Source organism: Leptonychotes weddellii, chromosome 6 (genome assembly GCF_054177405.1).
Source record: "Leptonychotes weddellii isolate Sample4059 chromosome 6, ASM5417740v2, whole genome shotgun sequence".
NCBI lineage: Eukaryota > Metazoa > Chordata > Mammalia > Carnivora > Phocidae > Leptonychotes > Leptonychotes weddellii.
In genome coordinates, this window is record NC_138374.1 from 35,562,115 (window position 1) to 35,587,027 (window position 24,913).

Here is a 24,913-nt window from a genome sequence, read left to right on the forward strand (position 1 = left end):
CTATGTTGAATAGCAGTGGTGATAGTGGACATCCCTGCCGCGTTCCTGACCTTAGGGGGAAAGCTCTCAGTTTTTCCCCATTGAGAATGATATTCGCTGTAGGTTTTTCATAGATGGCTTTTATGATATTGAGGTATGTACCCTCTATCCCTATACTCTGAAGAGTTTTGATCAAGAAAGGATGCTGTACTTTGTCAAATGCTTTTTCTGCATCTATTGAGAGGATCATATGATTCTTGTTCTTTCTTTTGTTAATGTATTGTATCACGTTGATTGATCTGCGGATGTTGAACCAACCTTGCAGCCCAGGAATAAATCCCACTTGGTCGCGGAACACAGTATTTATATAGTGTCAATAATTATTAACTTCAAAAGGAAAAACTGTATCTTGACAGTGGAGGAATCTAGCCCACAGCAACTTAACCAAGTGTTTGATTTTATCACCAATATTGAAACTACCTATCATCAGGTGGCTCCTAATATGCTGCAATGAGAAAAATAAACGTCACTTTTGTATTCTCCCTGTCTAAAATGTATAATCTGAATCTAACCATGTGGAAACTTCAGAGAAGCACAAATTGAGGGACATTCTAGAAAATAACTCATCTCTACTCTTAAAAATGTCAGTATCAAGAATGACAAAGACAAGTTGAGGAACTACGCCAGATTAAAGGAGACTAAATAAACCTGAGCTTCCCAGGCCTGTTATTCACCATCCCACTTTCTAGCAATGTTAGTAACTCAGCTGTCTCAACAGTGTTTCATTCAGGCAGCCTGACTTATTAACTGTCACTTACAGCTCACCTTATGGACTATACCAAATAGGTATTTTTGAATCATCTAAACAGGGACACCATGTGTCCATTCTGTAAGGACAAGAGTTTGCAATCTCCACCCATTCCAAATGGCTGTGTTAGTTTGGCACATGGTCAAATAATTTTTGGCAAAGGCAATAAAGTGATGCATGCAGACAGAAAAAGAAATTCAGTGTGATTCTGGATTGCATACTGGACAGGGAAAACAAAAGAACAATAAAGGACATTATAGGGACAATTGTTAAAAATGCAATATGAATTGTGGATTAGGTACTGTACCTAATTATTTAAATTCCTGACAAATATTTTACTGTGGTTATATAAGAGAATGCCCTGGTTCTTGGGAAACATACAAATTAGATTCAAATTAATCAGAAAAACATGCATTTTGGGGCGCCTGGGTGGCTCAGTCAGTTAAGCGGCTGCCTTCGGCTCGGGTCATGATCCCAGGGTCCTGGAATCAAGTCCCGCATCAGGCTCCCTGCTCGGTGGGGAGCCTGCTTCTCCCTCTCCCACTTCCGCTACTTGTGTTCTCTCTCTTGCTGTCTTTCTCTCTGTCAAATGAATAAATAAAATCTTTAAAAAAAAAAAGAAAAGAAAAACATGCATTTATATATATGCATAGAGAGAACACGATAAAGCCAGTGGGTAAAATATAAATAACTGGTGAATCTTGGTAAAAGATATGTGGTAATTCTTTGTATTCTTCTTATACTTCTGTAAGTTTAAAATTGTATCAGAATAAAAAGTAACACATAACACAAAAGACGTAATTGAAAAACTGGAAAACTTTTTGACAAATATGATAGACGAAAGGTTACTTCCTTTAATATATAAAGAAACTGTATAAAACATTGAGAAAAAAAGTAACACCCCAGAAGATTAATGGGAAAAGGGCATGTCCAGCTTATTTATAAAAGAAACTAATAAACTTAAAAAGGATAAGTCAAGCAGAGAAAGTCAATTATCATATGGTTTCACTTACTTGTGGAACATGAGGAATAGCATGGAGGACATTAGGAGAAGGAAGGGAAAAAGGAAGGGGGCGAAATCAGAAGGGGGAGACGAACCATGAAAGACTATGGACTCTGAGAAACAAACTGAGGGTTTTAGAGGGGAGGGGTGGGGGATGGGCTAGTCCGGTGATGGGTATTAAGGAGGGCACGTACTGCATGGAGCACTGGGTGTTATACGAAAACAATGAATCATGGATCACTACATCAAAAACTAATGATGTATTGTATGGTGACTAACATAATAAAATAAAATAAAATTTAAGAAAAAATAAAGGAAAAGCAACAAAAAAATCAACTTCGCTAATAGTTTAAATAGGCAAAGAAAGACGAGATGTTTTCCATCTCTTAAATCAGTTGGCAAGCATGTCTTAAAATGGCCACTCAAACCCTGTTAGTGAGAGTGTTAATTATAACCTTTAAAAAAAAAAAGAAACTTTCAGTAAAGCAGTTCATAAATATAAGTCAAAAACCTTAAAAATATCCACATCATCTCACCCCGTGATTCTAGTTCATAATACTATCCTATCCTAAAGAAGTCATCTGAACTGTGGATTTAAAACGTATGCCCAAAGATATTCATCAAAGGATATTTACAGTAGCAAACTTTTTTAAAGCATGCTATATATTTAACAATAGGGAAATGGCTAAGTAAATTAGGATATAATCACAAATACAATATGCAGTCATTAAAAGTTATTTAAAATGGGGACTATTAAGCAATAAATTTTAAGAGAATAAAGTTTATAAAAACAGGCATTCAAGGATGACCCTGACTGGGTAAAAAAAAAAAAAAAAAAATCCATGAAACACAGAATAGAAGTACTAATAACAAACACTGATTGAATATAAACAAGCACTGTGAACACCTGTTCCAATTCTCAAGTTATCTATGAGAGCTCTCCGTGTTCACCCCTCACCACCTGCCCCCATCCAAGACAGAGCTGCTTCTCCTTACCTCGTGGCATCATTATAAGTTACCTGCTTCGCTCTTCAGCATTCAGCCTTTCTTGAAGGCATGGCACCATCCCCAGCTACACTCGTCAAACATTTGCTGCTTCATATTTACAAATTCTCCTACCTTGCTTCATATATGTAAAAAAACTATTAACTCTAGCTATTAAAGTCACCTCAACAATGAAATCAAAATTGAACATGGAAGTTCACCAGGAAGCGGTCTCTCTCCTCTTTGTTTCTTTCAAATAAAAACATTAACAAGAGAACATCCCTGGAGGTTTCTTTCAAAACCCCAGACTCCCAAGGCAGGCTTCAGACAGCATGAAGACATCACATACCTGATGAGCATGATACCACTGTCACTGTCAGCTCACTTTCACATCAAAAAACATTTGTTTTTAAGTCTAATCATTAGCTGCTACCAAAAAACACACCCAATCCGTGTGTTGCAGGGATCAGCCACTACCCAGGGCCACACCTTACGCCAGCTCTGCCCTATTCCCCATTGATTCCACTATCTCTGCCCTATTCCCCACCTTCCACTTGGCAACTTTCCACCTAATTAGCTGAGCAGAGCACAGTCACAGGGAGGAAGTCATGAACAAAGCCAGCAACATGGAGAAACCAGATAGGAGTAGGATGACCACTACTGTGGCAGAGGGCTGGAGGAAAAGCATCCATAAGTCAGTGGTTCTCTACTGGAGCAATTTTGCCACCCAGGGGACTTTTGGATATATTTTTGATTGCCATAACTGTGGGGGTGCTACTGGCATCTAGTAAGAAGACACCAGGGATGCTGCTAAAAAATACCCTATAATGTACATGATAGCCTCCCACAACAAAGAATTATCCAGCCCCAAACCTCAGTAGTGCTAACAATGAAAAACCTGCTGTAAAGTGATATCCACTAGTACAGTACAATCTAATTCCAACTCAGAAGGAAGAGGACACCCAGTAGGTAAAGGAGACCTGAGGTAGTTTAGGAAATGTACATACACACACAACGTCCTCAACCAGATGCTAAGTCAGGGTGAGACAACTAACTGTTCCTTTGGTGACCAAATTCTACCTCAAGAAGTAGGAAAAAGAGCATTATAGTTCAATAAAAGTAATAAGAATACCTTTTTCCCCCAAGGGTGTGCTCCCCTACATATACTTCTTCAAAGACTGCTTCATAGCAGAAACAGTAAGAATACTATCAAAATTGCCCATCCAGATTGGTAAACATCTCCAAAGCAGTTGGCAATGCACTCACAGTCAACAACAAATTTAGCAAGACCCAAGAACCCAAATTCACAGTTCCTAGCTTAGCTTAAAAGTGGCAAACATTCACAGATCAGTCAAAACAAAGAAAATAATAGCCCTGCTCTTCCCAGATGAATTATCAAAAACTACACAAGACTTAGGAGGAGCAACATTTTCAAAATTGAGAACAAATAACACTTAGTCTAACACTACTACCAAAAAAAAAAAAAGGAAGAAAGAAAGAAACTACAGAGAGAAATTTAGAATGTGAACGTCATTGTTATAATTCAGTTAAAATCTGCGACTATTTTGTCACACTACAATATGGTTTTTCTTGATTATTTTAACAACTTTATCATGTCATGATTTCCACCCATGGGAGGCCAGAAGGTTTATAGAAGTCACCCAGCACCAACACCTGACTGAGGCAGAAATAGCTTTGATCTGACTCTGAAGCATCACTTGCCAGTCTTAACTTGGCCTTTGTCCTTTCAGTGTTAGGAAGCACCTAAGGTGGCCCATTTATTTTATTTTATTTTTAAGATTTTATTTATTTATTTGACAGAGAGAGACACAGCGAGAGAGGGAACACAAGCAGGGGGAGTGGGAGAAGAAGGCAGGGAGCCCAATGCAGGGCTCGATCCCAGGACCCTGGAATCATGACCTGAGCCGAAGGCAGACGCTTAACGACTGAGCCACCCAGGCGCCCCTGGCCCATTTCAATGTTGGGACAGGAGTAGCTGTAAAAATGTGTCCATATCATGCTGAGTCAAGAGCTCTTTCCCTTCCATCTACAGGTGTTAGTTTTGCCCTAGGTTAGAATCAGTGAAATAAACCTAATTATTGCCAAAGGGACATATAAATCAATGGAACAGAATACATCCACACAAATATGCCCAGATAATTTTTGATAAAGCCGTTCAATGGAGGAAGGGTAGCTTTTCAACAAATGGTGCCAAAACAACAGTGAAAAAAAATGAACCTCGAACTAAGTTTCACACATTATACAGGTATTAATTCAATACTTTATGGACTTACAAGTATAACATAAAACTATAAAACTTTTAGAGAGAAAAAAACCTAGAAGAAAATCTCTAGGATTTAGGGTTAGCCAAAGAGTTCTGAAACTTGACACCAAAGTCATGATCCCCAAGTGGAAAAATTTATGAAGTAGATTTCATAAATATAAAAAATTTTGCTCTGCAAAGGGTAAAAAGAAATGCTACAGACTGGGAGAAAATATTTACAAAGCACATATCTGACAAAGAACTACTAATAAATAAAGAAAAAAGGTATAAATAAGAATAAATAAGGCTACAAATGAGAGGGGGCACCCGAGCAGACAAAAAAAAAGATCTCAATATGTTTTCTGAAGAGAGAAAATATGGAAATATTAATAACTTAGCAAGGTGAAGAAGGCCACAATGTAAAATACATGAAATGATGGATAAAGATACAAAATGAACTAATTTGGGGCACCTGGGTGGCTCAGTCAGTTAAGCATCTGCCTTCAGCTGAGGTCATGATCCCAGGGTCCTGGGATGGAGCCTTGCATAGGGCTCCCTACTCAGCAGGGAGCCTGCTTTTCCCTCTCCCCCTCCCCCACCCCACTCGTGCCCTCTCGTGTGCATGCTCTCTCTCAAATAAATAAAATCTGTTTAAAAAATGAACTAATTTGCCTATAAAAAAAAAACCACCAAAGGCTCAGGCTTCAGGTTATGAATGGGAACAAGCTACAGGCTAAAAAGCAGAGATACAATAAAAGTCTATAAATAAAACAATTGGTCCCCTGGCCACCTCCCCATCCAGAAACAGCTACCAGAAGTAGGGTGCTGTCATAACAAAAACCTAAATAAGTTGTATTTATTTAGTCATCACTTTGTAGGCAATGAGGAACTTCATTATTAGAGAATGAAAAGATGATGATCCATGTTATGCAAGGGAAAATATTTAGAAACTCTGCTGATGGCTCTCAGAAGACAAACCACACACCTGATGAACTTTAAGCTCTATGGGTTTTGACAAAACTAGAAGTTGAAAACTATGGTGTGTTGGTTACTACCAGCTATTTCTAGCAGGGTATTACAAGAAAATAATAAGCTCAGAGAAAATCAGATTATAACATGACATTACAGATGGCTTCCACTGAAACAAGACAGAGATTGAATAGAAGCAAGAAAGCAGAAAAATAAAGGAGATTTGAGAATTATGTCTCAAAAACAAATTTGGTTATTGGCACTGTGATTGACTGGAAGCAAATGGATAATGAGTCTGCTAAGTTTTTAAGGGAAACACACTGGCAGAAAAACTGGAAGGCCGAATTTAGAAGGTCTGACTGTTCAAGACCCAACAGCTATCTCTGGGAGCCCAACCTTCTACAAAAGACCAACTTCACAATACCCAAGGAGACCATGCTCTGAACATCAAATTTGGATGTGGGATGTCGACAAATAAGACAATGGGGAAAAAAAAGAGAACCTCCGAGAGGATGGTCCCTGGGGCCATGAAGAAAAAAGAATGTGAGGGTTTGTCCCAGGGAACAAAATCCAGAGTCTAATTAAGAAACATCCTTTCTGCCCATAAAGATTAAAGAACTGTTACAGAAGAGTGACTTCTGTCTCTCTATGCTTTTCACCTTCCAAATGAGATTACTAATGATGCTGTATTCTTACTAGAATATTTTTTGGGGGGCTGGGGGCAAACACGTCTTCTTAGTTCACCTGAACAAGAAAGGCTGATGTGGACTTGACAGCCAGCCAGGCATAGAGATCCTGTACTATGAACTGAAGGCAATGACTGGTTGGATAGGGGATTAGTGTGCTCTGTGTGTGGGAAAAAGAATGAAACAGTTTGGGGACCAGAATGACCAACTAAAACAGAGTCAATGCCATTTACCTACTACATAGTTTCCTGTTCCCAGGCAAACCAGAGACTACATTTTCCCGTTTCTCTTGCAATTCTGTGAGAGGCCATGTGACAGGCTGCCGGCCAATATAATATGGGGAGAGTACTATCTGTCACTCGTAGGCCCTTGAAAACATTCACTGAGACGTTCCATCCAGCTCTCTTCAACTGTCAGCCTGGAGGCAGATGGAAGAGTTACATCCATCTTGTGCTAAGTTTTGCATGACAACAATATTTTGTCAATAACACACAGCCCAGGGCTTTCCAAATTTTCGGTGCATACCAATCATCTTGTTCTGATGCGGTAGATCTAGGATGCAACCTGAGATTTTGTTAATTCCCTAACAAGCTCAAAGAGTTACATCCATCTTGTGCTAAGTTTTGCATGACAACAATATTTTGTCAATAACACACAGCCCAGGGCTTTCCAAATTTTCAGTGCATACCAATCATCTTGTTCTGATGCGGTAGATCTAGGATGCAGCCTGAGATTTTGTAATTCCCTAACAAGCTCAAAGATGATACTTATGTGGCTGGTTTATGGAATACATTTTGAGGAGCAAGGGCTTAAATTACCAAGACTAATACACATGAAAGAACAGATGATTCTCTGAGAAACTGGCCAGGATAAAGGTCTCCCACATAGTGACTGAGCAGCAAGCCCAGAGAATTCAGGTTCACATTAAAGCAGGATGATGGAAGGCTCTAGGAGGAAAGGTCTCCAGAAAATTAGAGATTGATAAGAAAAGATATTATAGATGATATAAGAGAGCATCTGGTAAAAATTAAGAATGTGTACATGAAAAGTTATGTCACTGAAAAAAGAGGTAACTTTAAAAAGATACGTACAAAAGAAAAAGTAGTCACAGACTACTACTTGGCAATTAAGTGGTCACTGACTATTATTTCAATAAAAATAGGGCTATAACCATACTTGGAATGCAAAAAAGGTAAGTGAGGAATTTAAGATGCCCAAATCCACATAACAGGAAAGCAATGTATAATCTAAAACTGAAAAATCAATAATATGTATAAGCATTAAGTTTAGAACTATGGAGGTAACTACCACAGAAATAAGAAAACATAAATTGCCTCTGTGTTCATTATTTTTAAACAATATCCAAGTATTTTGATGAAAACTTAAACATTAATTTTAAAATACAGAAAAATATAGAGACTGGTAACAGATAATACGGGCAAGGGAATGGAAAAAAGGTACCTACACATTATTAGGGGAAGTATAGACTGAAATAAAAATTGGGGCAACAATTGCCACTACACAATTTAAATCTCATTTGGCCAGACAATGCCACTTTTAGGACTCTCTACTATACTAATACTTCCATGAATGTTCAAAGACATATATATGAAAACAGGCACTTCAGGGCGCCTGGGTGGTTCAGTTGGTTAAGCCACTGCCTTCGGCTCAGGTCATGATCCCAGGGTACTGGGATGGAGTCCCGCATTGGGCTCCCCCTATACTGCGGGGAGCCTGCTTCTTCCTCTCCCTCTCCCTGCCACTACCCCCGTTTGTGCTCTCCCTCTCTCTGTCAAATAAATAAATAAAATCTTAAAAAAAAAAAAAAAGAAAACAGGCACTTCAACACTGTTATGAGAAAAATCAGGGGTGGCTGGGTAGCTCAGTCAATTAAGCGTCCAACTCTTGATCTCAGCTCAGGTCTTGATCTCGGGGTCGTGAGTTCAAGCCCCACAGTGCATAGAGAGATTACCCCAAAAATAAATAAATAAACTTCAAAAATAATGTTCACATAACCACTGCTCATAACAGGAAAAAAATAACAATCCAATTATTCACCAAGAGTAAAAGATCAAGTTATGGAATATCCATATAATGTAATACAATATAACAATTACGTATCAGTGTACTACAACCACATACAGAAACATGGGTGAGTCTCAAGTCTCATATTATGTGGGATAAAAAAAGCAGGTGATGAAAGTATACACACAGTATGATTCTAGTTATTAAGTTCAACAGTGGAACATAGCTTAGAGAGGCAAATGTGATACAACTATTAAAAATAACAAGGAAATAATAAACGCAAATTTAGGGCATCAGTTATGTCTGGGGGGAGGTAAAAAGATGGGGTGAGAGGAGGACCAAGGGGCATCAAAGGTAATGTAAGGTTTTGTTCCTAATTGGTGATTACAGAATAAAAGTATTTAAGATCTAAACATATTATTATAATGCTTATTCAATACTTAAAAGATGAAAACATCAAGGGATAAAACTTTCAGATAACAAAAAAAAATATTCTTTTTGCTTTTGCCAAGACATGTTCACTGAAAAAAATAATTCAAATACTATAGGAAAGTTCATTCTTTCGAAATCACCTAAAATCCCACCATCTAGACATAATCAGTAACAATTGCTGAACATCCTTCTAGACATTTCTTATGCATGTGTGCATACATACACTTAAAAATTTTACATAGAAATACTATATATACAACACATATATGCTTATTCTATAAATGCTATTTACACCCTTGCTTTTTTAAAATAAATTATATTAAGCCACAATTTACATAAAATACCCATTTTAAGTGTAATGTTGGAAAAGTTTTGACAAAAGTATATGCAGTATAACCACTAACCAATTAAAATCAAACAGAACATTTCTATTACTGCAAAAAATTCCCTGTTACCCCTCTGCAGTCAATTCCTCCCCCTCTGACCCTAGGCAATCACTAAACTGCTTCATTATAGATTAGTTTTGTTGGCTTTAAGATGAATTGAATGGAATTATACAGTATGCACTGTTTTGTGTCCAGCTTCTTTTGCTCAGCAAAATGTTTTTCAATTTCATGCCATGATATTATCAGTAGTTCCCTTTTTACTGTGGAATAGTATTCCACTGTGTAATTGTTGATGAACATTTGGGCTATTTCCGGTTTTGATCTCTGAACATTTGGTTGTAAATCATTTGTGATGTAATCTTTTATGACTAGGAGTAAAACTGCTGGATCATCCCATAAATGCATATTTAAGCTAACTCTTACTAGCAATTCATGTAAGTTTTGGTTGTTTTACATTTTCACGAACTCTTGATACAGTCAATCTCCTCAATTGTAACCATCCTTATAGGCAAAGAGTTGTTTATAATTTTGATTTGCATTTCCCTAAATGACTGAATATATTGAGAATTTTAAATGTGCCTATTGTGAATTCAAATATCTTCTTTTGTGAAGTGTCTGTCCAAATCTTTTACCAATTTCATAATTTGGATTGTCTGCCTTATTAACAATTTATAGAGGTTCTTTATACACATTGGATAAAAGTCCTTTGTCAGATATATGAAATACAAATATTTGTTCCCATTCTTTTAAAAAAAAAAAAAGATTTTATTTATTTATTTGACAGAGAGATAGAGAGCACAGATAGGCAGAATGGCAGGCAGAGGGAGAAGCAGGCTCTCCGCTGAGCAGAGAGCCCGATGCGGGGCTCGATCCCAGGGCCCTGGGATCATGACCTGAGCTGAAAGCAGACGCTTAACCGACTGGGCCACTCAGGCGCCCCTGTTCCCATTCTGTAGCATATCTTTTATTTTTCTTAGCAGCGTCTTTTAAAGTGCATAAGTTTTTAATTTTTATTAAGTCTAATTTAACATTTAAAAATTTTTATACTTAGTGCTTGTTGTATCATTCATAAGACTCAATCCTTTCTCCCTCAGACTGGGAATAAAACATGAATGTCTGCTTACCACTTCTATCATAATGTTGGATTTGAGGTGCTAGACAATGCACGAGGTCAAAGAAAGAGATTAAGAAGGAAAGAAAGAAGGCAGGCAGGCAGGGAGAAAGAAATGGCATACTGATTGGAAAGGAAGAAGTAAAATTGTCTTTATTCAGTGATCTCGTATGTAGAAAATTCTTAAAAAGTAACAAGAAGACTACTAGCAGTAGTACGTGAATTTAGAAAAGCTACCAGATACAAAGGTAATACACAAAACCAACGTACTTCTACATATTAGCAATGAACAAGTGGAAAATGATTTTTAATCCCATTTATAACATCAAAAACCATAAAATATTAAGATACAAACTTGACAAAATATGTACATGACATGTACACTACAAAACTAAAAACAGTTCTTTGAAGCAGATCTTTGAAAATAAAGAACAAAGGTAATGAATTTATCCTAACCAATTTCAAACCACATAAAGCTACAGTAAGAAAGGCAGTATGGTACTGACATAAGGACAGACCTACAAATCAACAGAAGAGTGAAATCAGAAATAGATCCACAGATGTATCACCAATTGATTTCCAACATAAAATGGCAAGGTAATGCAATGGGCAAAGAATACAGGAATGACAATAAATGCAATAGGGAAAGGATAATCTTTCAATAAATGATACCAAAATAACTGTGTATTCATAAAGGAACCTAAATCCCTATCTCCATACCACATACACTTAGTACTAAACCCTAAAAATAGATCATAGACCTAAATATAATAGCTAAAACTATAAAACTTTTAGGAGAAAACTTCTATGGCCTGCTTTTCTTCATATAACAATATTTCTGATACCTTTGTATATTAATAAATACACATCTTTTACATTTTTTAAAGGGTAAGAAAAATAAAGGCCAAAGAGACTCCTTAAATAAACCTTTTTAAACATGTTTTCATTTTTTTTTTTTATATAGATTTCATTTATTTACTTGACAGAGAGAGACAGTGAGAGAGGGAACACAAGCAGGGGGGAGTTAGAGAGGGAGAAGCAGGTTCCCTGCTCGAGCCCGATGCGGGGCTCGATCCCAGGACCCTGGGATCATGACCCAAGCCGAAGGCAGATGCCCAACAACTGAGCTACGCAGGTGCCCCAAAACATGTCTTCATTTTTAAAATCAAATTTCAAAACCCACATGAGTTCCTTACCCATAGAGTCAAACAATCATTCTTCAACTGAAATACAGAAATACTCAAAGGAAAAAAAAAATCTTCTTTACCCTCCTTTCATATGGTAAAATGAGGCTGCTTCTAGGGAACTGCCGTTTTGTCTCAATAACTATTGTCTGAGTGCTTTGCTAAAGCCATAAATAATAAAATAAATCTGCCTAAAATATATTAATACCATCCACAACTTGTAAATATAAAAGGGTTACCAGAAGATCATGACAATATGAGAAATACTCTGTACTGCTATATGGTCTGGAAGTGGCCTGCCCTGGTTGATAAAGATTCATAATGCATCACGCAGGATTACAAAATTTTTAAATTATAATAAACAAAAAATTAAAATAAAACAAGTTGAACCTATTCTAAGCATAAATTCTCCCCCCACCAATAATTTAGAGAATATCTCAAGAAATGTATTACTCTTGGTCATGAGTTGTGGTTAACAAAATGATAGATTAAAAAGAGTCAATTATAGTTTATGAATTTAACCATCATGGCCTTCCACGACACCAAATGAAAGGCAACACATAATGCAGTGTTAATGCTCACGTATTATTTATTGTGCATAACAAATTACCCCAAAACTCATTTAAAACAATGAACATTTACTATCTAACATTTACTATTATGGGTCAGCAATCTAGGCAGCTAAACTGGGTACCTCTGGCTCGTGGTCTATCATAAGGCTTCAGTCAAAACTGCTGGCCAGGCTATAGGATCATCTAAAGGCTTGGCTCTGTGTAAAAGGGGGTAAGGAGGAATTTGCTTCTAAGCTCAGTCATGTGGCTGTGGGCAAGTCTTGATCCCTCATCATATGGGCCTCTCCATGGGGCTGCTCACAACGTAGCAACCTTCTGTGTGTTTTGTTTTGTTTTAATATCCTCCCTTCTCTCAGGTGTACAATTCAATGGCTTTTCACATATTCACAGAATTGTGCAACCACCACCACAATCAATTTCAGGACATTTCATCATCCTAAAAAGAAACCTATTACTCATGATCAAATCTCCCATCTACCCCCATCCCAACTCCCAATCACCGATCTATTTTCTCACTCTTTGGATCTGTGTATTCTGGAAGTTTTGTATAAATGTAACCATACAATATGTGGCCTTTTGTGACTTGCTTTTATCATTTAGCATCATGTTTTCAAGGTTCATCTATGTGGTAGCATGAATCTGTACTTCATTCCTTTTATGGCTAATATTCCCCTGTATATATAAACCACATTTTATTTATCCATTTATCAACTGGCATACATTTGTTTCTACTTTTTGCTATTATGAATACTGATACTGTGAACATCTGCATACAAGTTTTGGTGTAAATATATATTTTAATTTTTCTTTAGGTAAACCTAGGAATGGAGTTGCTGTGCCATCTGTGATCCCTATGTTCAGCTGTTTGAGGAAGTACCAGACTGCTTCCCAAAGTAGGTGCATCACTTTGCATTCCCCATAACAGTGTATGAAGATTCTAATTTCTCCACTATCTCTGCAACACTTGTTATTATCTGTCTTTTTGATCACAGCCATCCCTGTGAGTATGACACGATATTTCATTGTGGTATTGATTTGCACTTCCCTGGTGGCTAATGAGATCAAGCTTCTTTTCAGGTGCTTATTGGCCATTTGTATGTCTTGCCTGAAGAAATGTCTATTCAAATCCTTTGTTTTTAAAATGAGTTCTTTTTCTTTTTATTGTTGAGGTGTAAGTCTTCTTTACATACTCTGGATACTAAACTTTTCTTATTAGATATATGATTTGCTCATAAGAAATAATAGAGAGCATGTAGACAGGATAGCAATAGGAACTCTCATACACTGCGGGGAGAAAACTGAAACAGCACAACCACAATGGAAAGTAATTTGGCAATATTTGGAAACTACAGATACCCATACCCTACAAGCAGCAGCTCCAATCCTAGGTGTTTACCTCAGCGAAATCCTTACCCTTGGTAAAAACTAACATGGGTGGAAACTTGGTGGGGGGAAAAACATGAATTAAACATAGTAACCTAAGTAGAAAAGTCTCAGAAAAAAATCCACATAGTATGATGCCATTTACATAAAGTTCAAAAACATGCAAAAGTAAACAATGTCTGGGGGGGTTGTATACATATAAAATAAGTTTATGAAGAAAAGCAAAGAAATGATAGAATTCAGTACGGTGGTCACTTCTGAAGAGAAGGAAAGTGGGTGTCTAATCAGTAAAGGGCACACAGGTTTCAACGGTGTGATAATATGCTATTTTTTGAGCTTTATATATGCAAATTACACATTTTTGTACATGTGACACATTTCATAAACATTTTTTTCAGAGAGCTACACTGACATCTGAAGATCTCTCTAATATAGATACACACTGAAGAAATTTAATTCCAATATACTTAATGCAGATGAAGAGTATCACAGGGAACCAAAAACTACATATAAACAATATTACCAATTACTTTTAACCCAACAAAGTGTATGCTTTGTAGAACAGAGATGGATTCGCTGCCTTTTTCTGCTTCTTCCTACCTTTCTGTAAGCCTGTCTTCCTGACCCAATCCTTTATCACAATGATCTAGATTAAATACCACCTCCTCTAGGAGGTTCTGCCACTCAATCTATCAACTGATGGGTTCTCATCCTCCTCTCAATTTCCACAGTATTTGTATTACTTCAAGGCCCTCATCATATTATCCCTAGAATGCATGTGATTTAACTCCTCTGTCAAAGATAAGCACCTGAAGGGGTGCCTGGGTGGCTCAGTTGTTAAGCATCTGCCTTAGGCTCAGGTCATGGTCCCAGGGTCCTGGGATCGAGCTCCGCATCGGGCTCCCTGCTCCGCGGGAAGCCTGCTTCTCCCTCTCCCACTCCCCCTGCTTGTGTTCGCTCTCTGGCTGTGTCTCTCTCTGTCAAATAAATAAATAAAATCTTTAAAAAAAAATTAAAATTAAAAAAATTAAAAAAAAAAAAAAAGATAAGCACCTGAAGATCTAGAACACTGATTAATCAGCCTGGCTATAGAAGGCACTCAATTTTTTGTTGACCACTGAATGAATGAATGAATTTGAAAATTCAGCAATTTCAGAGAGAGGTGAGTAAAGATTTGGCCTAGTTTTCTTTAAAACTCAAAAATTGAGGAATTAAATAATTATACTCCTTGAAAAAGAATTTCAACACTGAAATTCTTCAAGATATAGCAAATAGAAGATTAACAGTGGTCAGTTAAAATATAAAATGTTTATAGTGCATACACTGATTATTTTCCATATTCACCGGGGGCCAAATCAAAGGCATAATAACTTCCTGAAAGATTATTTACCATCAGAACAGTCCACTGCCTTAGAACATGTCTTAAAGTCAATCATATAACTGAAGGACAGGTAGTGTTACATCTTTCACAGAAAAAAAATAGTACATACCATTTCATGACCCAAATTTGTTACTTTTAGAAAATTTAGCTTTTTTTTTTTGCTTTCAGATATTTAAATTGTTTACCGGGGCACCCTGGTGGCACAGATGGTTGAGCATCTGACTCCTGGTATCGGCTCAGGTCGTGATCTCGGGGTCATGAGATGGAGCCTCTAGTCAGGCTCCAGGCTCAGCATGGAGTCTGCTTAAGACTCTCTCTCCCTCTCCCTCTGCCCCTCCCTCCTTCCGTGCTTGCTCAAGCTCTCTCTCTCTCTCTCTAAAATAAATAAATCTTTTTTAAATTTAAAAATTAAAAAAAAATTGTTTACCACCAAAAGTATAAACCTAAACATTATGTGCTTATGGCAGAAAAGGAACTGCTTCATGACAAGGACCTCAAGTGAAATAGAGCTGTTTCTCAAGAACTACACACTACTGCTGATTACAAACAGGGAGTCTTGACTGGTTGAATCAATTCATTCCTGTCTATGCATCTATAATTTCTTCCTGGAACTAATTTAAAGGAGATAAAAATGTTGAAGTAGGGTCACCAGATTTATCAAATAAAAATACAGTAAGCCCAGGTAAACTTGAATTTCAGATAAACAATGGATTTTTTTTTAAATAATGCATGCCTTGGGGCGTCTGGGTGGCTCAGTCTGTTAAGCGGCTGCTTTCGGCTCAGGTCATGATCCTGGGGTCTTGGGATCGAGCCCCACATCCGGCTCCCTGCTCAGCAGAGAGCCTGTTTCTCCCTCTCCATCTGCCTGTCACTCTGCCTACTTGTGCTCTCTCTCTGTCAAATAAATAAATAAAATCTTTAAAAAAATAAAAAAAGTAAATAATGCATGCCTTATGCAATATTTATACTAAAAACTTTTTCACCGTTAACCTGAAATTCAAATTTAAACTAAGTTATCTGTACTTTATCTGGCAACCCTAACTGAAGCCAACAAATGGAGCAGTAATCAATCCAATTTCCTCACTTTGTAGCAGAAACTGAGACCTAAAGAAAAGAGGTGACTTAACCCAAACCTACACCAAAGATTAAGGAAATGAGTTACTTTAAAAAGAGAAAACATATCCACTAGGTCTCCTTGGGTTCCGTTCATAGTCCTTTCAACCTCTGATTCTGGCTCACCTCACAGAAGCACCAAGTGGACGAGCTGTAAAAGGCTATGGTTTTCCTCTTTCAGTATCAAACTTCCAAGTTTCAGTAAATCTCTTATCAACCCTAGTCTTTGAAAACAAACCAGGAAACTAAGCATTTCTCTTAAAAAAAAAAAAATCATCCTGATAATTCTTGGTCTACAGACCACTTCATATTGTTTATACATTCACTCACTATATGAAACAGAACCTCCTTTTCTCCTAAACCCAGTTCTCTCAAGACCCAGAGTTTCAAAATTTGTGATATGATCATGTTATTCCATGGCTCTAACAATTTTAAGTCATGTACTTTCCCAACTTATGTATTTTTCGGAGGAAATGTCCTAATCCATTCAGTTGGGTCTAAATAAGTCTTGCAAAAAGTCTTCCACTCCCATTCTATACCTGAGCAACTAGGCCAGCAATGAGCATTAAGTCTCACTGTTATAAACATACACTCACATCCCTTGGGCCCGGAATGCAAGAAAAGATGGAAACAGGTCCATCGGAAATTTGGGGGTCTTTTCCAAGTCTATCTGCAAAATATACTAATTGTCTCTCTAATTGTATGACATACGGTCGAACAAAGTTGAAGGAAAAATAATAGAAAACTCCACGTAAGCAAAAGATTCATCTTCCAGAGCCTGTCAAATTAACAAACACAGAACACCTCAACAGTGTAACAGTGCTTCTCAACCTGTGATCCCTGGGGGCCCTTAGGGGTATTGCAGTAGAGCAGGAAGACCGGGAGGCAGACAGAGGTTTTGATTTTTTTTCTTTTTTTTTTTTTTAATTAATTGGACTTCCAAAGGAAGTTCTAAGAAAGGTTTCGTTGTATCAGAAAAGCCTGAAAAAAACAGCAACATAAACCATTACTTTGTATAAAAGTTTTCTATTAAAAACTTCACCCAGGTGAACAAGAATCCAAATCGTGTCAGATGAAAAATTTAAAGACAAACAGGAACTTAGCAATTAAAAGACAAATATCTACCTAAGCTTTCCCTCTGGCAGCGTCCAAAGTATACAGGTCTCTCTCGAGATTACACACGTCAAAAGTGGAAGGTCCTCAAAGATCACCTAGTCCAGACATTCGTTACAGATGTGGAAACTGAGGCCAGGGCCAGGGCTGAGGCTGGCCTGCCCAAGGTCTCACAGCCCGCAAGGGCCGGACTTCAACTGGGACTCCACGCTGGCAGCCCCAGGCCCTCAGAGCCCGACGGATCCTGCGGCCCCCGGCTCGGCCCGGCCCGGCCTCGGGGGCAAGCCTGGAGCAGCCGGAACGGAAGGGCCCACAACCCGGGCTCGCTGCCGCCTTTCGGCCGGCTCCACGCCAGGGCCGCGACCCAGGGCGCTGCAGAGCCCTGGCCTCGGTGGCCGCCCACTCCCAACCCACCTGTCGCGCACTGCACAGCCGGCAGCCACACCCCCTGCCGGGGCAGGGGGCTCAGCCGGCCTTGTCGGCGGCGAGCAGCAGCGACTGCAAGCGGCGTGAGGTACGCCCGTCCTGAGGCCGCAGGAGTTACCTCAGGTGGGCGCTGAGCTCGCGGCTGGGCCACCCCGGCCCGCCTGAAGCATGCCGGACACCAGGATGCAGCAGGCCCGCAGCTCGGCCGCCACCCGGCCTGTTTACACCCCTCCGCGGGAGGACGCCGTCCCGTCACGTGACGTGCGCGTCACGTGTCCGCCCGGGGGCGGAGGTTGTGGAGGTGTTGCCTGGCAACGGCGGCGTGCTAAGGGGTGGGCGAGCGGCCGCGGCGCCGCGGTCCTTTCGCCTCCCTGGTCCTGGCGGTCTGTGCAGAGGCGAGAGGGGACGGGTCCCAAGCAATCCGGCCGCGGAAGAGGAAAGACCCCCACCGTTACTGCTTCATCCCTTTGTGAGCCCCGGGCCTGACCACTTATATTATTAGTGCTTTGAAAGGAGAAGGGAATTCGGTCAGGTATTCTGATGCTGAACTTGGGAGAAAAAAATGGAAATACTTCCTTACTTAAGGGTAGCAAACGAAGGCGGAGCGTTTGTTTACCTTAAGGAACAGTTCTGTTTACTTTCGCTCCCTAATCTGGAGTGAATGGCTATTCCACAGCCTACCCCACCCCGACTCCCATCCTGGAATGGGTGTGAGGAAGGCTTATGGGACTTCCAACTTTTATTTTAAATTATATATTATGATTTTCATGAGAATTAGTCTTTGTATGTGTAAATACAAACAGACCTAAATAAATATTTGATTCAGCATTCAGGTTTTGTCCACATCAAACTTTACTGATTATAGCTGATACTTGTTTTTAGTAACTATTTCTACTAAGTCGTTTTCCTCCATCAGACTTTACAGAAGTTTCAGCCACTGCCAATTTCTCCCATAATAGTCATTATAAATTGCATAAAAGACTAATTTGTACTATTTCTTAGTAAATTCATGAGAGAATTGTGAGCTGATACCTTCAAATATTCCAGAATTGTTCTGTTGTCCAGGAGTGATCTATTGTATAATTAATTCCTCCATACAATCCTGATCATGTTGCATACATGGCTAAGAGCAAACTGACAGGGTCAAAACAGTGGGCTCAAAATATCTTTCAGGTCTGTGCAAGGTCAAACATCCTCTTCATTAACACACCTAAAATGCAACATTACAAAGAGAAGAAAATATAGTGATGAGTTTTCTCCACACTCATCTTTTACTACGGAAAATAGGTTACAAGGCCAGCTGCCACAACCTGTTGACTTTTTCTGCTGCTCCTGGCAGCAGATGTTCCTTAAAGGCAGGAATAGTATCTTTCACTGGTATACCTTATGCCTAGACCATGCCTGAGAAGCAAAAATATTGGCTAATCTATGGCTTGTGAATCTGTAGGAAGTGGCAAAGACTATTCACATATCCAGAGGGGTCTGTAAGTTAGGCAGTATGCATGGAGACAATGCAAGGTGAGTCCTGACTCGGTCATTTCTATCTAAGCAATTTACTTAACATTTCTGAACCTCTTCATCTACTTAAAAGAAAGTAGCTACTGAACAGTTATGAAGATGAAATGAAATAATGCTGGCACAGCACTTTAAAGTGCCCAATACATACAGTCCTCAATAAATGTTAACCATATATGACCTTTGGCAAGACGGTAGTGATATATAGGAGGTCAGAGTCCTTAGGGAAAGGCAACTGATGGATTGAAAGGGTTCAGGTCCAGGGTCTGGACTCTTGCCACCTGGACTGGAGTTGAGCATTACCAGCAGGGAAACTAAGCACAATGACAAAGAAAGCTTTGCATTTAGAATGGAAGGCTACCAATAAGGGAATTGCTCATGGGTGACCAGGTCTTCACTCCAAGGGGAGCACTGGCCTTATGGCAGCAGGTTAATTCTACATCCCGTTTGTGGTGGTGGCGACTCCTAGTATACTGTCCACTGCCTCAGCCCACATAAGAAAATTGCCTACCCTCTCCTAGAGTTTGTGGGAAAGAAAGAAGTCACCACCAAATGGCTGAACCTACCTAGTTTTTCAGTTAGGGTTTTGTTGCAAACAAAATGCATTGGTAGGTAGGATAAGATATACTATAGTTATATAAGACTCTATAACAGCATATCATCCAACACAGTGGATATACTAGGGTTCTCACTAGAGTGATGAATGTAAGGAATAACAGGAGACTTGCAAACAGAGAAAGAGGTGGATAATAACCTGCTAAGGTGTTACAAAGCTATGATGTGGTAGAGCCAGCCTCATATTTATGTCTCCTGATTCCAAGTCTAAATGTCTTTTCCTTTTTATTAATAACCATAAAAATGTGATTTCACTATAGCTGTATATTCTATCTTGATTTTGGCCTTCCTATGCTATGCTAAATGACAGTCTTGCTTCACATAGTATTTGTCATATTTCAAAAGTAGAGCCAATAGGATATTCAGATTGATTAGAGGTATTTGTAAAAGAACAGAGTGAAGGATGACTCCAAGGTTTTTGGCCTGTACAACCAAAAGAATGGAACTGTCATTTACTTAGATGGAGAAGGGTGTGAAAATTAATAAAGGGAAACCTCACTAAAATGGAGTTGGGAGGCCAGAAGAGGGAGCTCTTGTGCCATACCACTCCCCGTCAATTACTGAAGAATTATCGATTACCCCTCAAGAGAAGAAAGGATAACAGGAAAGAATCATCAGTTACAGGTCCCAATAGGAAAAGATGTACAGTGCATCTCCTATAAGAAATTGACTATGCCAGCAGTTCAGCCAATCAGAAACCCTCATCACCCTGAATTCTTGCTTTTCTGCAATGGACTTTTGTTGAAAAAAAACCCTCCCAACTTCCTCCTTCATCTCCATAAAATAATGTTCCTCTCTTTTGTTAGACTACCCTAAGGTTTTTGCTATACCTTGCTTCTCCTGAATTGCAATTCTCTGCTATTCCCAAATAAATTCATTTTTGCTGGTACAATAACTGACTTTTATTTTTTAAAGTCAAAAAAGGATATGTGCAGGCTGGGAGAAAAAAATCAAGAATTTGATTTCGGACACGCTAAATCTGACCTGCTTATTAGCCATCCAAATAGAGGTGTACAGTTAGCAACTGCACAGAAGACAATGAAATTCTGAGGGGAGCTATAGAGATATAAATTGATTGGTCGATGGTATTTAAAGCCACAAGATTGAATGAGATCACACAGAGCAGTAACTTTCATACCTCTGATCTCAACCCAGGATACAAAATACATTTTCCATACTGACCAAATACATGTAGATACCTTAAATTTTTCAAAAAGCAAATCTACCCTCCCTATAATTCACTGTTTCCTTTTCCACTTTATGCTGTTCCATTTTTTAAAACTTCTCCCAACTCAACTGATTTTTTAACCAAGTAACAGTATGGCCTTACAGTTTGAAAATCACTGAAAGTTGCTGACCAAGTACATTAATTGCATAATTGCAGGGGAAATAAAGGATCCAAAGGCTGCTCATGCAGCACTTCGGAGATGGGAAGACTAGCAAAGGAAACATAGCAGGAGCAGCCAAAGGAAATGAAATAGAGGAGTTCTAAAGCCTAAGTGAAGAAAATGTTTTAGGGAGAAGGAAGTGCCTCAGTGTGTCATTTCATTTGCTGTTGAGAAGTTGAGTAAAATGAGAACTGACCTTTGGATTTAGCAGCGGAGAGATCTTTGAAAACTTGAGAACAGAGCAATTAAAATAAAGTGGTAGGGATACAAGCCTTATTGCAGAGATAGTAAATGGTGACAACAACCAGATTTCCTTTTGCTGCAAAGACGAGCAGAGGAATGGAACAACAGCAGGCAGGAGATGTGGGGGTTAGGTTTTGTTTAAATATTTATACACTATTAGAAATGGTCCAGTGATGAGAAAATATCAATGCAGGAGTGTGACAACTGTAGGAAGGAAATCCTTGAGTTGGCTGGAAGGGTCATCCATAGTTAGATGAGCAAGGGAAGTGGGAAGACACAGATACAGATAGCTTGGTACGCTTGAGCATCTGACTTGATATCAGCTCGGGTCATGATCTCAGGTCCTGGGATCGGGGCCCCCCCATGGGGCTTTGTGCTCAGTGTGGAGTCTACTTGAGACTCTCTCTCCCTCTCCCTCTGTCCTTCCCCCACTCACATATGCTCTTTCTCAATCTTTTTTTTAAAAAAAAAAAAAAAGAATTTCTTTTCCAATTGTTCCTAGTTTAATAAAATAAGAAGTTGAGAGTGAAGACAGGGAAAGGGGTGTTGGTGGTTTGAGGAGAGAATGGTAAACACCATCCAGGAGTGCTATATCCCAGCCCAGCCCTGTGACTTCCCACATGAATGATTACTGTATCTGTCTCCTGACTTCCATCCTTGCCTCCTACGATCTTTTCTCTACACAATCACCAGAGTGATTTTTTAAAACTTAAGTCCAATTATGTAAACCTCCAATATTATCCCAATTCAGAATAAAATCCAAAGTTCATGCCTATCAAGTCCTCCATGATGTAGCCTCTTATTTCCTGTTGTCCCCTACTTGCTTTGCTCTAGCTACCAGGCTTCCTTGCTATTTCTTGGTTTATTCAGGCTTAGAACACTTTCCCCCATTTCCTCACTCCCTTTGTGACTACTTAAATATAACTTTCTCATAGTGGAGGTCTTTCACCACCCTTTCTAAAACAACACTATGTCACCCTATTGTGCTTGGTTTTTTGCATTTAATACCATCTGTGGCAGGGACATTTACAGTTCATTAAATATCCATCCCCCCCCCATAACTCTGGCAATTGGGTAAGGCCATATGACTAGTTCTAACCAATGGGCTGTAAGCAGAATGTATATACACTTCTAGACAAAATCATTGAAAAGCCAATGAGCAACCCTCCAGTCCTCTCTCCCCTGGGGCAGCAATCTTAGAGAATACATGTTGCTTTGGCAAAACCATACAATGGAAATGGCCCGAATCAGCCTGAATTTCCTCATCAGGTAGCTAGCCTGGGAAGTTGCCTGGCTCACTGGATTTTGCATAGGTGAGGAATAAACTTTGTTGAGTTAAACCACTGAGCTTTGGGGGTTAATCTGTTACCACAGAAATATATAGAATCTGCTATGGTCTGAATTATGTCTCCCCATAATTTATATGTTGAACTCCTAAACCCCAGTACCTCATACTGTGACTGTATTGGAGATAGAGTCAGCAGTTAGTTAGGTTCTAATAGGATACCTGGAGGCCAACAATGAGGTGGTCCTGGTCAGCTATCAGGGAAAGTCAGAGACCTATCCTGGCAGCATGCCACAAGAAGCCAGATCAAACCAGACAGACCCAAGATGGAGGATACCATGACAGGAAACCTCTGACCAAATTAGGAAGAAAAAGCGAGAAACTCGGCTTCCTGCCCCAAGTAATAACTATGCTATCCCCTAGTTAACAACTATCTATAAAAGATAGAAACCCAAGCCAACCCCCAGGGAACACAGTGCTGTCTTTCTCTCCGTGTCTGTCTCACTCCTCATATCTTGAGAGCGTATTTTTCACTTTAATAAACTTTCCCACATCCATTACTCATCTGCTGTGCTGCCATGTCTGTCCTGAATTCCTTCTCCTGATGAGACTAAGAACTTTTGCTGACTCCTTCAGGTCCGGCTGGGTTGAGGCCCCAAGGTGCGGGGTGCCCCTAGTTCACCCCTCAACAATAGGGAATTTGAAGATGTGATAAGACAAAATATGGTCATTAGGGTAGGCCCTGATCCATTAAGATTGGTGTCCGCATAGGAAGAGGAGATTAGAACACAGCTGTGCATGGAGGAAAGACCATGTGAAGACACAGGGAGAAGTGGCTATCTGCAAACCAATGACATTCTTCTCATTCTGCCAACTCCTGGATCTCTGACGTCTAGCCTCCAGAATTGTGAGAAAATAAGTCTGTTGTGTAAGCTGCCCAGTGTGTGGTACATTATTATGGCAGCTCTGGTAATTGAATACAGCATCCTAACACACCGATACTCCATCTGGCATATTTATTTTTTCCTCTAGAATGTAAGCATGCAATGAAAGCAGGAATGTTATTTAGTTAAACACTACATCTGCTGCACTTACAATAGCGCATGACACTAATAGATGCTCAATATTTATTGAATAACTGAATACTGTATTTAAATGAAATTTTTAAAAAGATTTACTCATTTGAGAGAAAGAAAGAGGGGGATGGGTAGAGGAAGAGGGAGAATTTCAAGCAGACTCCCCACTAAGTGTGGAGCCCAAAGCAGTTCTCAATCCCATGACCCTGAGATCATGACCTAAGCTGAAACCAAGAGTCAAGATGCCCAACCAACTGAACCACCCAGGTCCCCCTTAAATGAAATTTTTTTCAAGGAAAATCTTTTTTGGGCACCTGGGTGGCTCAATCAGTTAAGTGTCTGCCTTCGGCTCAGGTCATGATCCCAGCGTCCTGGGATTGAGCCCCACATCAGGCTCCCTGCTCAGAGGGGAGTCTGCTTCTCCCTCTCCCTCTGTCCCTCCCCCCACTCATGCTCTCACTCTCTCTCTCAAATAAACAAACAAAACCTTAAAAAAAAAAAAAGCAATAGCACTATTCTCTGGTAAACTATAGCTTTCACTGTGTTGTGCAAATTTTAGTAAGTACTATTTATAAATGTTGGTATAAAATAATATATTCTATAAGAAAGCAACTGATTTCTGTGCATTGATTTTGTATCCTGCCACATTACTGAATTGCTGTATGAGTTCTAGTAATTTGGGGGTGGAGTCTTTTGGGTTTTCCACATAAAGTATCATGTCATCTGCGAAGAGAGAGAGTTTGACTTCTTCAATGCAACTGTAGAAAGAGAAATTAGAGAAACAATTCCATTACAATAGCACCAAAACCCGTAAGATACCTCGGAATAAACCTAACCAAAGAGGTAAAGGATCTATACTCTAGGAACTACAGAACACTCATGAAAGAAATTGAAGGAGACACAAAAAGATGGAAAAACATTCCACGCTCATGGATCAGAAGAATAAACATTGTTAAAATGTCTATGCTACCCA

At 39.3% G+C, this 24,913-nt stretch overlaps 1 protein-coding gene across 7 annotated transcripts in view; it reads right to left on the minus strand.

The window, feature by feature from the left end:
• The window catches only part of MARCHF8 (membrane associated ring-CH-type finger 8), a 159,382-nt gene that overhangs the window by 91,353 nt on the left and 43,116 nt on the right, over nt 1-24,913 (minus strand). For 2 of the 7 annotated variants that reach the window (XM_081823917.1, XM_006728192.3), the window contains exon 1: nt 17,937-18,084. The exons of 1 other annotated variant lie outside the window; for it this stretch is intronic. The gene's annotated coding sequence lies outside the window, so the exon portion shown is untranslated. 4 more of the 7 variants (XM_081823916.1, XM_031038872.2, XM_031038907.2 and 1 more) reach the window with 4 other exon arrangements.